This window comes from Symphalangus syndactylus, chromosome 12 (assembly GCF_028878055.3).
Source record: "Symphalangus syndactylus isolate Jambi chromosome 12, NHGRI_mSymSyn1-v2.1_pri, whole genome shotgun sequence".
Taxonomy (NCBI): Eukaryota; Metazoa; Chordata; class Mammalia; order Primates; family Hylobatidae; genus Symphalangus; species Symphalangus syndactylus.
The window spans coordinates 89818666-89830535 of NC_072441.2; the positions used below are offsets into that span (position 1 = coordinate 89818666).

The 11870-nt window shown below is 39.0% G+C and overlaps 1 pseudogene; it reads right to left on the reverse strand.

The window, feature by feature from the left end:
* Nucleotides 1–9435: 9435 nt before the first annotated feature.
* On the reverse strand, nt 9436–9877 carry LOC134734485 (large ribosomal subunit protein eL31-like; annotated as a pseudogene).
* Nucleotides 9878–11870: the final 1993 nt, after the last annotated feature.

The window sequence follows — 11870 nt, forward strand, 5'->3', positions numbered from 1 at the left end:
TTTGTCTATTTCTGCATCAATACCACATTTTTAGTTATTGCAACTTTATAGTGTACTTTGATATATAGAAGGTCGCGTTTTCTTTTTTTTATTTATTATTTTATTTTATTATTATACTTTAGGTTTTAGGGTACATGTGCACAATGTGCAGGTTTGTTACATATGTATCCATGTGCCATGTTGGTTTGCTGCACCCATTAACTCATCATTTAGCATTAGGTATATCTCCGAATGCTGTCCCTCCCCCCTCCCCCCACCCCACAACAGTCCCCGGAGTGTGATGTTCCCCTTCCTGTGTCCATGAGTTCCCATTGTTCAATTCCCACCTATGAGTGAGAACATGCGGTGTTTGGTTTTTGTCCTTGTGATAGTTTACTGAGAATGATGTTTTCCAGTTTCATCCATGTCCCTACAAAGGACGTGAGCTCATCATTTTTACGGCTGCATAGTATTCCATGGTGTATATGTGTCACATTTTCTTAATCCAGTCTATCGTTGGACATTTGGGTTGGTTCCAACTCTTTGCTATTGTGAATAGTGCCGCAACAAACATACGTGTGCATGTGTCTTTATAGCAGCATGATTTATAGCCCTTTGGGTATATACCCAGTAATGGGATGGCTGGGTCAAATGGTATTTCTAGTTCTAGATCCCTGAGGAATCACCACACTGACTTCCACAATGGTTGAACTAGTTTACAGTCCCACCAACAGTGTAAAAGTGTTCCTATTTCTCCACATCCTCTCCAGCACCTGTTGTTTCCTGACTTTTTAATGATTGCCATTCTAACTGGTGTGAGATGGTATCTCATTGTGGTTTTGATTTGCATTTCTCTGATGGCCAGTGATGATGAGCATTTTTTCATGTGTTTTTTGGCTGCATAAATGTCTTCTTTTGAGAAGTGTCTGTTCATGTCCTTCGCCCACTTTTTGATGGGGTTGTTTGTTTTTTTCTTGTAAATTTGTTTGAGTTCATTGTAGATTCTGGATATTAGCCCTTTGTCAGATGAGTAGGTTGCAAAAATTTTCTCCCATTCTGTAGGTTGCCTGTTCACTCTGATAGTAGTTTCTTTTGCTGTGCAGAAGCTCTTTAGTTTAATTAGATCCCATTTGTCAATTTTGGCTTTTGTTGCCATTGCTTTTGGTGTTTTAGACATGAAGTCCTTGCCCATGCCTATGTCCTGAATGGTATTGCCTAGGTTTTCTTCTAGGGTTTTTATGGTTTTAGGTCTAACATGTAAGTCTTTAATCCATCTTGAATTAATTTTTGTATAAGGTGTAAGGAAGGGATCCAGTTTCAGCTTTCTACTTATGGCTAGCCAGTTTTCCCAGCACCATTTATTAAATAGGGAATCCTTTCCCCATTGCTTGTTTTTGTCAGGTTTGTCAAAGATCAGATAGTTGTAGATATGTGGCATTGTTTCTGAGGGCTCTGTTCTGTTCCATTGATCTATGTCTCTGTTGTGGTACCAGTACCATGCTATTTTGGTTACTGTAGCCTTGTAGTATAGTTTGAAGTCAGGTAGCGTGATGCCTCCAGCTTTGTTCTTTTGGCTTAGGGTTGACTTGGCGATGCAGGCTCTTTTTTTGGTTCCATATGAACTTTAAAGTAGTTTTTCCAATTCTGTGAAGAAAGTCATTGGTAGCTTGATGGGGATGGCATTGCATCTATAAAGTACCTTGGGCAGTATGGCCATTTTCACGATATTGATTCTTCCAACCCATAAGCATGGAATGTTATTCCATTTGTATATACCCTCTTTTATTTCATTGAGCAGTGGTTTGTAGTTCTCCTTGAAGAGATCCTTCACATCCCTTGTAAGTTGGATTCCTAGGTATTTTATTCTCTTTGAAGCAATTGTGAATGGGAGTTCACTCATGATTGGCTCTCTGTTTGTCTGTGATTGGTGTACAAGAATGCTTGCGATTTTTGTACATTGATTTTGTATCCTGAGACTTTGCTGAAGTTGCTAATCAGCTTAAGGAGATTTTGGGCTGAGACAATTTTGAGATACGTCCCATCGATACCTAATTTATTGAGAGTTTTTAGCATGAAGAGTTGTTGAATTTTGTCAAAGGCCTTTTCTGCATCTGTTGAGATAATCATGTGGTTTTTGTCTTTGGTTCTGTTTATATGCTGGATTACATTTATTGATTTGCGTATGTTGAACCAGCCTTGCATCCCAGGGATGAAGCCACTTGATCATGGTGTATAAGCTTTTTGATGTGCTGCTGGATTCGGTTTGCCAGTATTTTATTGAGGATTTTTGCATCAATGTTCATCAAGGATATTGGTCTGAAATTCTCTTTTTTGGTTATGCCTCTGCCAGGCTTTGGTATCAAGACGATGCTGGCCTCATAAAATGTGTTAGGGAGGATTCCCTCTTTTTCTATCGATTGGAATAGTTTCAGAAGGAATGGTACCAGTTCCTCCTTGTACCTCTGGTAGAATTCGGCTGTGAATCCATCTGGTCCTGGACTCTTTTTGGTTGGTAAGCTATTGATTATTGCCACAATTTCAGAGCCTGTTATTGGTCTATTCAGAGATTCAACTTCTTCCTGGTTTAGTCTTGGGAGGGTGTATTTGTCGAGGAATTTATCCATTTCTTCTAGATTTTCTAGTTTATTTGCACAGAGGTGTTTGTAGTATTCTCTGATGGTAGATTGTATTTCTGTGGGATTGGTGGTGATATCCCCTTTTTCGTTTTTTATTGCATCTATTTGATTCTTCTCTCTTTTCTTCTTTATTAGTCTTACTAGTGGTCTATCAATTTTGTTGATCATTTCAAAAAACCAGCTCCCGAATTCATTAATTTTTTGAAGGGTTTTTTGTGTCTCTATTTCCTTCAGTTCTGCTCTGATTTTAGTTATTTCTAGCCTTCTGCTAGCTTTTGAATGTGTTTGCTCTTGCTTTTCTAGTTCTGTTAATTGTGATGTTAGGGTGTCAATTTTGGATCTTTCCTGCTTTCTCTTGTGGGCATTTAGTGCTGTAAATTTCCCTCTATACACTGCTTTGAATGTGTCCCAGAGATTCTGGTATGTTGTGTCTTTGTTCTCGTTGGTTTCAAAGAATGTCTTTATTTCCGCTCTCATTTCATTATGTACCCAGTAGTCATTCAGGAGCAGGTTGTTCAGTTTCCATGTAGTTGAGTGGTTTTGAGTGAGTTTCTTAATCCTGAGTTCTAGTTTGATTGCACTGTGGTCTGAGAGACAGTTTGTTATAATTTCTGTTCTTTTACATTTGCTGAGGAGAGCTTTACTTCCAACTATGTGGTCAATTTTGGAATAGGTGTGGTGTGGTGCTGAAAAAAATGTATATTCTGTTGATTTGGGGTGGAGAGTTCTGTAGATGTCTATTAGGTCCACTTTATGTAGAGCTGAGTTCAATTCCTGGATATCCTTGTTAACTTTCTGTCTCGTTGATCTGTCTAATATTGACAGTGGGGTGTTAAAATCTCCCATTATTATTGTGTGGGAGTTTAAGTCCCTTTGTAGGTCACTCAGGACTTGCTTTATGAATCTGGGTGCTCCTGTGTTGGGTGCATATATATTTAGGATAGTTAGCTCGTCTTGTTGAATTGATCCCTTTACCATTATGTAATGGCCTTAATTGTCTCTTTTGATCTTTGTTGGTTTAAAGTCTATTTTATCAGAGACTAGGATTGCAACCCCTGCCTTTTTTTGTTTTCCATTTGCTTGATAGATCTTCCTCCATCCCTTTATTTTGAGTCTATGTGTGTCTCTGCATGTGCGATGGGTTTCCTGAATACAGCACACTGATGGGTCTTGACTCCTTATCCAATTTGCCAGTCTGTGTCTTTTAATTGGAACATTTAGCCCATTTACATTTAAAGTTAATATTGTTATGTGTGAATTTGATCCTGTCATTATGATGTTAGTTGGTTATTTTGCTCATTAGTCGATGTCGTTTCTTCCTACCCCCGATGGTCTTTACAATTTGGCATGTTTTTTTTTTTTTTTTTTTTTTTTTTTTTTTTTTGAGACGGAGTCTTGCTCTGTCGTTCAGGCAGGAGTGCAGTGGCGCAATCTCGGCTCACTGCAAGCTCCGCCTCCCGGGTTCACGCCATTCTCCTGCCTCAGCAATTTGGCATGTTTTTGCAGTGGCTGGTACCGGTTGTTCCTTTCCATGTTTAGTGCTTCCTTCAGGAGCTCTTTTAGGGCAGGCCTGGTGGTGACACAATCACTCAGCATTTACTTGTCTGTAAAGTATTTTATTTCTCCTTCACTTATGAAGCTTAGTTTGGCTGGATATGAAATTCTGGGTTGAAAATTCTTTTCTTTAAGAACGTTGAATATCGGCCCCCACTCTCTTCTGGCTTGTAGAGTTTCTGCCGAGAAATCAGCTGTTAGTCTGATGGGCTTCCCTTTGTGGGTAATCCGATCTTTCTCTCTGGCCGCCCTTAATATTTTTTCCTTCATTTCAACTTTGGTGAATCTGACAGTTATGTGTCTTGGAGTTGCTGTTGTCGAGGAGTATCTTTGTGGCATTCTCTGTATTTCCTGAATCTGAATGTTGGCCTGCCTTGCTAGATTGGGGAAGTTCTCCTGGATAATATCTTGCAGAGTGTTTTCCAACTTGGTTCCATTCTCCCCATCATTTTCAGGTACACCAATCAGACATAGGTTTGGTCTTTTCACATAGTCCCAAATTTCTTGGAGGCTTTGTTCATTTCTTTTTATTCTTTTTTCTCTAAACTTCCCTTCTCGCTTCATTTCATTCATTTCATCTTCCATCACTGATTCCCTTTCTTCCACTTGATCACATCGGCTACAGAGGCTTCTGCAATCTTTGCGTAGTTCTCGAAACTTGGCTTTCAGCTCCATCAGCTCCTTTAAGCCCTTCTCTGCATTGGTTATTCTAGTTATCCATTTGTCTAATTTTTTTTCAAAGTTTTTAACTTCTTTGCTATTGTTTTGAATTTCCTCCCGTAGCTTGGAGTAGTTTGATCGTCTGAAGCCTTCTTCTCTCAACTCGTCAAAGTCATTCTCCGTCCAGCTTTGTTCCATTGCTGGTGAGGAACTGCATTCCTTTGGAGGAGGAGAGGTGTTCTGCTTTTTAGAGTTTCCAGATTTTCTGCTCTGTTTTTTCCCCATCTTTGTGGTTTTATCTACTTTTGGTCTTTGATGATGGTGATGTACAGATGGGTTTTTGGTGTGGGTGTCCTTTCTGTTTGTTAGTTTTCCTTCTACCAGACAGGACCCTCAGCTGCAGGTCTGTTGGAGTTTGCTAGAGGTCCACTCCAGACCCTGTTTGGCTGGGTGTCAGCAGCGGTGGCTGCAGAACAGTGGATTTTCGTGAGACCACAAATTCAGCTGTCTGATAGTTCCTCTGGAAGTTCTGTCTCAGAGGAGTACCTGGCTGAGTGAGGTGTCAGTCTGTCCCTACTGGGAGGTGCCTCCCAGTTAGGCTGCTCGGGGGTGAGGGACCCACTTTAGGAGGCAGTCTGTCCGTTCTCAGATCTCCAGCTGCCTGCTGGGAGAACCACTACTCTCTTCAAAGCTGTCAGACAGGGACATTTAAGTCTGCAGAGGTTACTGCTGACTTTTTGTTTGTCTGTGCCCTGCCCCCAGAGGTGGAGCCTACAGAGGCAGACAGTCCTCCTTGAGCTGTGGTGGGCTCCACCCAGTTCGAGCTTCCTGGCTGCTTTGTTTACCTAAGCAAGCCTGGGCAATGGTGGGCGCCCCTCCCCCAGCCTCGCTGCTGCCTTGCAGTTTGATCTCAGACTGCTGTGCTAGCAATCAGCAAGACTCCGTGGGCATAGGACCCTCTGAGCCAGGTGCGGGACACAATCTCTGGTGTGCCGTTTTCCAAGCCCATTGGAAAAGCGCAGTATTAGGGTGGGACTGACCCGATTTTCCAGGTGCCATCTGTTACCCCTTTCTTTGACTAGGAAAGGGAACTCCCTGACCCCTTGCGCTTCCTGAGTGAGGCAATGCCTTGCCCTGCTTCGGCTCGTGCATAGTGCGCTGCACCGACTGTCCTGCACCCACTGTTTGGCACTCCCTAGTGAGATGAACCTGATACCTCAGATGGAAATGCAGAAATCACCCGTCTTCTGCGTCACTCATGCTGGGAGCTGTAGACTGGAGCTGTTCCTATTCGGCCATCTTGGCTCCACCAGAAGGTCAAGTTTTCTCTCATTCTTTTGTTTCAAGGTTTTCTTGGCTACTACTGTGCTGCTTCTCTTCCAGATGTACTTAAGAATTCCATAACACTATTATGATATTGGTAGAATTGCATTGCATTTATAGATTATTTGGGTAAGGTTTGACATCTGTGTCATATTGAGGCTTCCCAAGTTACAACTCTCCATTCATTCAGACTTATAGACTTTTCCTATAATATCGTGTGAGCTTGGTATATTTTTTGTGATAGATCTTTGACAAACTTTTTTTTCTATCATTTTTGGTCTGGTTAGGATTTTTTCTCTCTCGGGAGTCAATTTTGAAAATTTTTGATTTCCTAGGAATCATCCATTTTATTGGTATGCAGTGGTACATCGCACTTTTTCCCTGTTTTTTGGTAATAAGTTGTGTGTTTGTGTTTACATCCCTCTTCTCATTCCTAGGTTTTGGGTTTTCTTTCTTTTATCAGTTAGGATGACTTCAGTTGGAAATAACAGGAAATCGTGATTCAAATTGGCTTAAACATTAAGGAAATGTATTATCTCACATAACAAAAAGTCCAGAGACAGAGTTTCTAGCACATCAGAACTCTTGGTCCACTTTTCTACAATTCTGTGAGCACTGCCCTTGAGCTAGCAGCAAGATGATTATAGTGGTTCTAAGCAGCATCATACCCAGACCGCTATAGAAAGAAAGGGACTAACTGTCTCTTTAATGTGTAGCCTTTTTTTTTTTTTGAGACAGAGTTGCAGTGGCGCGATTTCCATTCACTGCAATCTCTGCCTTCTGGGTTCAAGCAATTTTCCTGCCTCAGCTTCCTGAGTAGCTAGGATTAAGGCATGTGCCACCACACCCAGATAATTTTTGTATTTTTTAGTAGAGACCAACCAGGCTGGTCTCAAACTCCTGACCTCAGGTGATCCACCCGCCTCGGCCTCCCAAAGTGCTGGGATTATAGGTGTGAGCCACTGTGCCTGGCCTTGTGTCTGTTTTTGACAATGAGGAACATTTTCTCAGAAGTTCTGCAACCATCTTCCCATCATATCATATTGGTTAGGACTGGGTCACATGCTCATTCTTAAAACCATCACGAGAAAGGGGACTGAGATGACCATAATTTACTCAGCTTAATCATTTGGAGAGTCAACCATCTTGTTCATCCTAATCAGACTTACCAAAGGTTTGCTTTATTAGTCTTGTCTCAGCTTTTGTCTGGCTCAAGTACTTTGCCTTTTGCTTGTTTTCTAATGTATTATTTCTTTCTTAGATTTCATTTATATTTACTGTATTATTCATTACTTTCTAAGCTTCTTGTTTTGAAAGAGATTCACAAAAGGCTATGCCTTTTCCTCTTCTGCCATTTTGGCCACACCCATTAGATTTTGAGATGCATGTAACCCTGCCATTGTTGTTTCTAAACAGTCTATAACTTTAGTTTTATTTTCTTCTTAACTCAAAGTTTATTTGGAAGGGTGTTTTGTTGTGTTTGTTTTGTTCAAGAGAAATGAGCACTACCTTTTTTGTTTTCTATTTTATTGCAGGACGGTCAGTAAATGTGGTCTGTATGATTTTTCTGTACTTGAGTATCTTTAAGTATATGTATGAAGACAATATTTTCTTTCATTTTAAAATAAAGTTTTGTTTTTTATTATAGCAACACACACACTTAGTTTACATGGTATAATAGGATAGAAGGCATATAACAAGAAATAGCTGTTTATTGCCCCTTCCCTCACATCTCAGCTCTACTTCTCAGAGGCAACCATGTTCAATTCTTTCAACTATGTCTTCTGCTAACTTACCTCCATATTTCCAAACAATACAATATGCTGCTATTTTTTGATTTTTCAATATTAGACATTATCTATTTGATTTCCTACTATAGAATACGAGGACTATTCTTATTATACCGTGCTTACTCACTTCCCACCTTTCCTACCATGTACTCCAACATAGCTTTATCACAATTTATGATTACTGTTTGTTACTGAGACAAATAATGTTGTCTCCTTATATTTCCCTTCTTGAACAATCTTTTTTTCCTCTAGAGATAATAAATGCCTCATTTTCATATATTTTTTAGTTGTCTATGTGTTTATTAGCCTTTCCAAAGATTTTTAAAAATGCTCTAAAGCAGCTTAATACTATTTTCCATGTGGTCAAATGCACCATGTAGCTTTTCAGTTTCTCTTCCTTCCTTCCTTTTTTTTTTTTTTTTTCTCCATTAGCAAGATGTCCCTCCTTTTTTGACACTGTTTTCGGTCATTTGATCTCTGGACCTCTTGCACAGCTGTTGTCCTAGGACTTCTCTATCTTTTATATGAAATCCTGTTTCCTGAATCTTATGTCTTCCTATTTCTTGGTTTCTTCCTTGCATGGCTGCCGCATGTTTGCCACGGCATCCTGAGAAAGGGTTTGTAGGTGATATAGTGGAGGCCATAATGCCTCACTTCATACTCACTCAACTCATCTGAATTCTCCTGCAGCTGCTGGCTGGGTCAATTTCTCCTGAGAATTAAACTATGACAGGGAAAAATTAGTCACCTGCAAATAGTCACCCTGGGTAGGAGAGAGGCCCTAAGAGTCTAGCTTCTCCTTATACAGAGTTTACAATTATCCTCTCATTTTTAGAATCATTGTTTAACCATATATTTTGTTGTACATGATTCCTCCAAATTCCTGAACTTTTTCTAAGATCTTCAGGAAAATTAGCTTGCTTTTCATTAGCATTCCTTTCTTTAGGGAAATAAACTCAATTCCCTGTTACCCAATTTTCTATAACAACATGACCAAGATTTGTGGTTATCCCAATGTTACTTCTTAGATATTAGACAAAAATAATGTTAAATGGTTGAATAAAAGAGACATCTTTATATCTCTGTTTATCTTAATTAGACTTGTCAGAAGTCTTTTTTATTGGTCTTTTCACAAAATTAGTTTTTGATTGTTTGATCACATCTTCCGTTTGCAATCTTGTACATTGTAATCTCTTCTATTTTGTAATATTCTTAGTCTTGAATAATAAAAAAAAGTATATATTTTCCCTACCACACTAGTCTCTCTGTTTACTGTATTCCTGTGCCCACTGGAATGAAATGTTCCTTAATTTTTCTATTTTTGCTGAAAACCACAATTTCGACTGATAATTTAAATTATACAAATTGTTATCTCAACAAGATTACTTAAGACTTGTCAAACACATTGTAACATACATTTCTGTAACTGCTGTTAGCCAAATAATTAAACACTTCAATCTATGATTTCTGCATACCCAACGAGAACCTATGTCTTTTTTTTTTTGAAGGCAATTTTATAACTTTATTTGATGTATTTGACGATCAGCGATTAGTTCTCATCCACATTGACTGTCTGTAGATTTTTGAAAGTGGCAACAGGTACATAGGTAACCAAAGTATAGAGCTTATTTGGTGAATCTTCATCCTCATTACGTTTTCTGGACAGCCGCACATGGATTCGGTATGGGACATTCTTATTCCTTTGGCCCAGACAGCTTTGTTGAGCCTGATATCAATGCGCGCATCTGGAGTTCCCATCTCCTTCATGGCAAATTTCCCAATCTCTTTGAGTGCCCGAGGGGCACGCTTCTTGAAGTCCACTCCATAGATGCGCTTGTGAATGTAGATGGTGTATTCTCGGATCACCACCTCGTTGATGGCAGAACGGCCCTTTTTCTTCTCGCCACCCTTCTTTGCGGGAGCCATTCTGCTGGGTCCAAGTTGGAAACAAGAGCGCGAGGGATTGTGGGAGAAGGAAAGCCGAGAATCTACGTCTTTTAATAGATCATGCTTTGGGTGTCAAGTCTAAGAATTCTTTGGCTAGTCCTACATCCCAAAGAATATGTTCTTCAGTTTTGTTTTGTTTTTTTAAGTTTTATAGTTTTACTTTCTGCATTTAAACCCAGGATCACCCAGGCACAGTGGCTCACACCTGTAATCCCGGCACTTTGGGAGGCCAAGGCAGGAGGATTGCTTGAATCCAGGAGTTTGAGACCAGCCTGGGCAGCATAGTGAGACTCGACCTCTACAAAAAAAAAAAAAAGTTACTTGGGAAGTCCCAGCTACTTGGAAGGCTGAGGTGGGAGGGTTGCTTGAGTACAGGAGGTCAAGGCTGCAGTGAGCTATGATTGCACCACTGCACTCCAGCGTGGGCAACAGAGTGAGACCTTATCTCAAAAATGTACATAAATAAGTAAGTAAATAAACCCAGGATCCATTTTGAGTTTATTTTTTATGAGGTATGATACTTAAGTTGAAGTTTATTTTTTTTCCTGTAGATGACCAATTGCTCCAACAATCATTTGTTGAAAAGGCCATCTTTCCTCATTGAATTGGTTTTGCACCTTTGTCAATGATCAGTTGGGCCTATTTGTGTGGGCCTATTTCCGGTTCTCTATTCTGTCCCATTATTCTGTGTCTATCACTCTGCCAATACCATACAATCTTGATTATTGTAACTACATTGTAAGTTTTAAAATTGGTTAGACTGATTCCTCCCAATATTCTTTTTTTCGAGATTTTTAAGCTATTCTAGTTCCTTTGTCTTTCCATATACATTTAAAAATAATATTGTCTATATCTATAAAAAATCACGCTAGGATTTTGACAAGAATTGTGTTAAGGGTGTATATTAGTTTGGGCAGAATTGACTTCTTTACTATATTAAGTTTTCCAATCCATAAACATGATATGTCTCTCCATTTATTTAGATTTTTACAAACTTTCCTTCATCAGTGTTGTGTAGTTTTTGTCATACAAAACCTATACACGTTTTGTTAGATTTATAACTATTTCTTTTTTCTTCTTAGTATTGTAATTGTAAATGATACCGTTTTAAATTTCAGAGTCCGCATGTTCATTGCCAATATGTAGAAATACAATTGATTTTTTATCTTGTATGTTTATCTTGTATGTTGCAACCTTGCTGAAGACTCACTTGTTAGTTCCAGGAGTTTTTAATGTATTCTTGGCATTTTCTAGGTAGACAATCACATCATGTATAAGCAGGGGCATTTTATTTCTTTCTTTCCTACCCATATGCCTTTTATTTTCTTCTCTTATCTTAGTGAACTGGCTAGAACTTCCAGCATTATGTTGAATAAGAGTGGTACTAGCAGACATCTTTACTTCGTTTTGATTTTAGGGGGAAAGCATGCAGTCTTTCACTGTTGAGTGTGGTGTTAGCCAAAAGTCTGTGTAGATGCTCTTTATCAAGTTGAGGAAGTTTCCCTCTGTGCCCTCTCCTTTTTGCTTGTTTCTTTTTTAAATTTTTTTTTAGACGTTTCGTCAGGAATTGGTGTTAATTTTGTTGATTTTTTTGTATTGATTGACATGATTTTTTATGGTTTGACATAATTTTTGATGTGATTTTTCTTCTTTAGCATGTTAACATGGTGGATTACATTGATTGATTTTGAAATATTGAACCAGTCTTGCATTCCAGGAATAAACCCCACTTGGTCATGGTGTATAATTCTTTTTATATGTTACTAAATTCTATTTGCTCATATTTTGTTTAGTATTTTTGCATCCATAGTCATGAAAAATATTAGTCTGTAGTTTTCTTGTGTGTGTGTGTGTGTGTGTGTGTGTGTGTCTGTGTGTGTATTAAACCTGTATTTGTCTTTAGCCCAAGATATGATACGTCTATCTTGGTATATGTGTCATGGGCACTTAGAAAGAATGTGTAGTCTTTGGCTTTGGTATC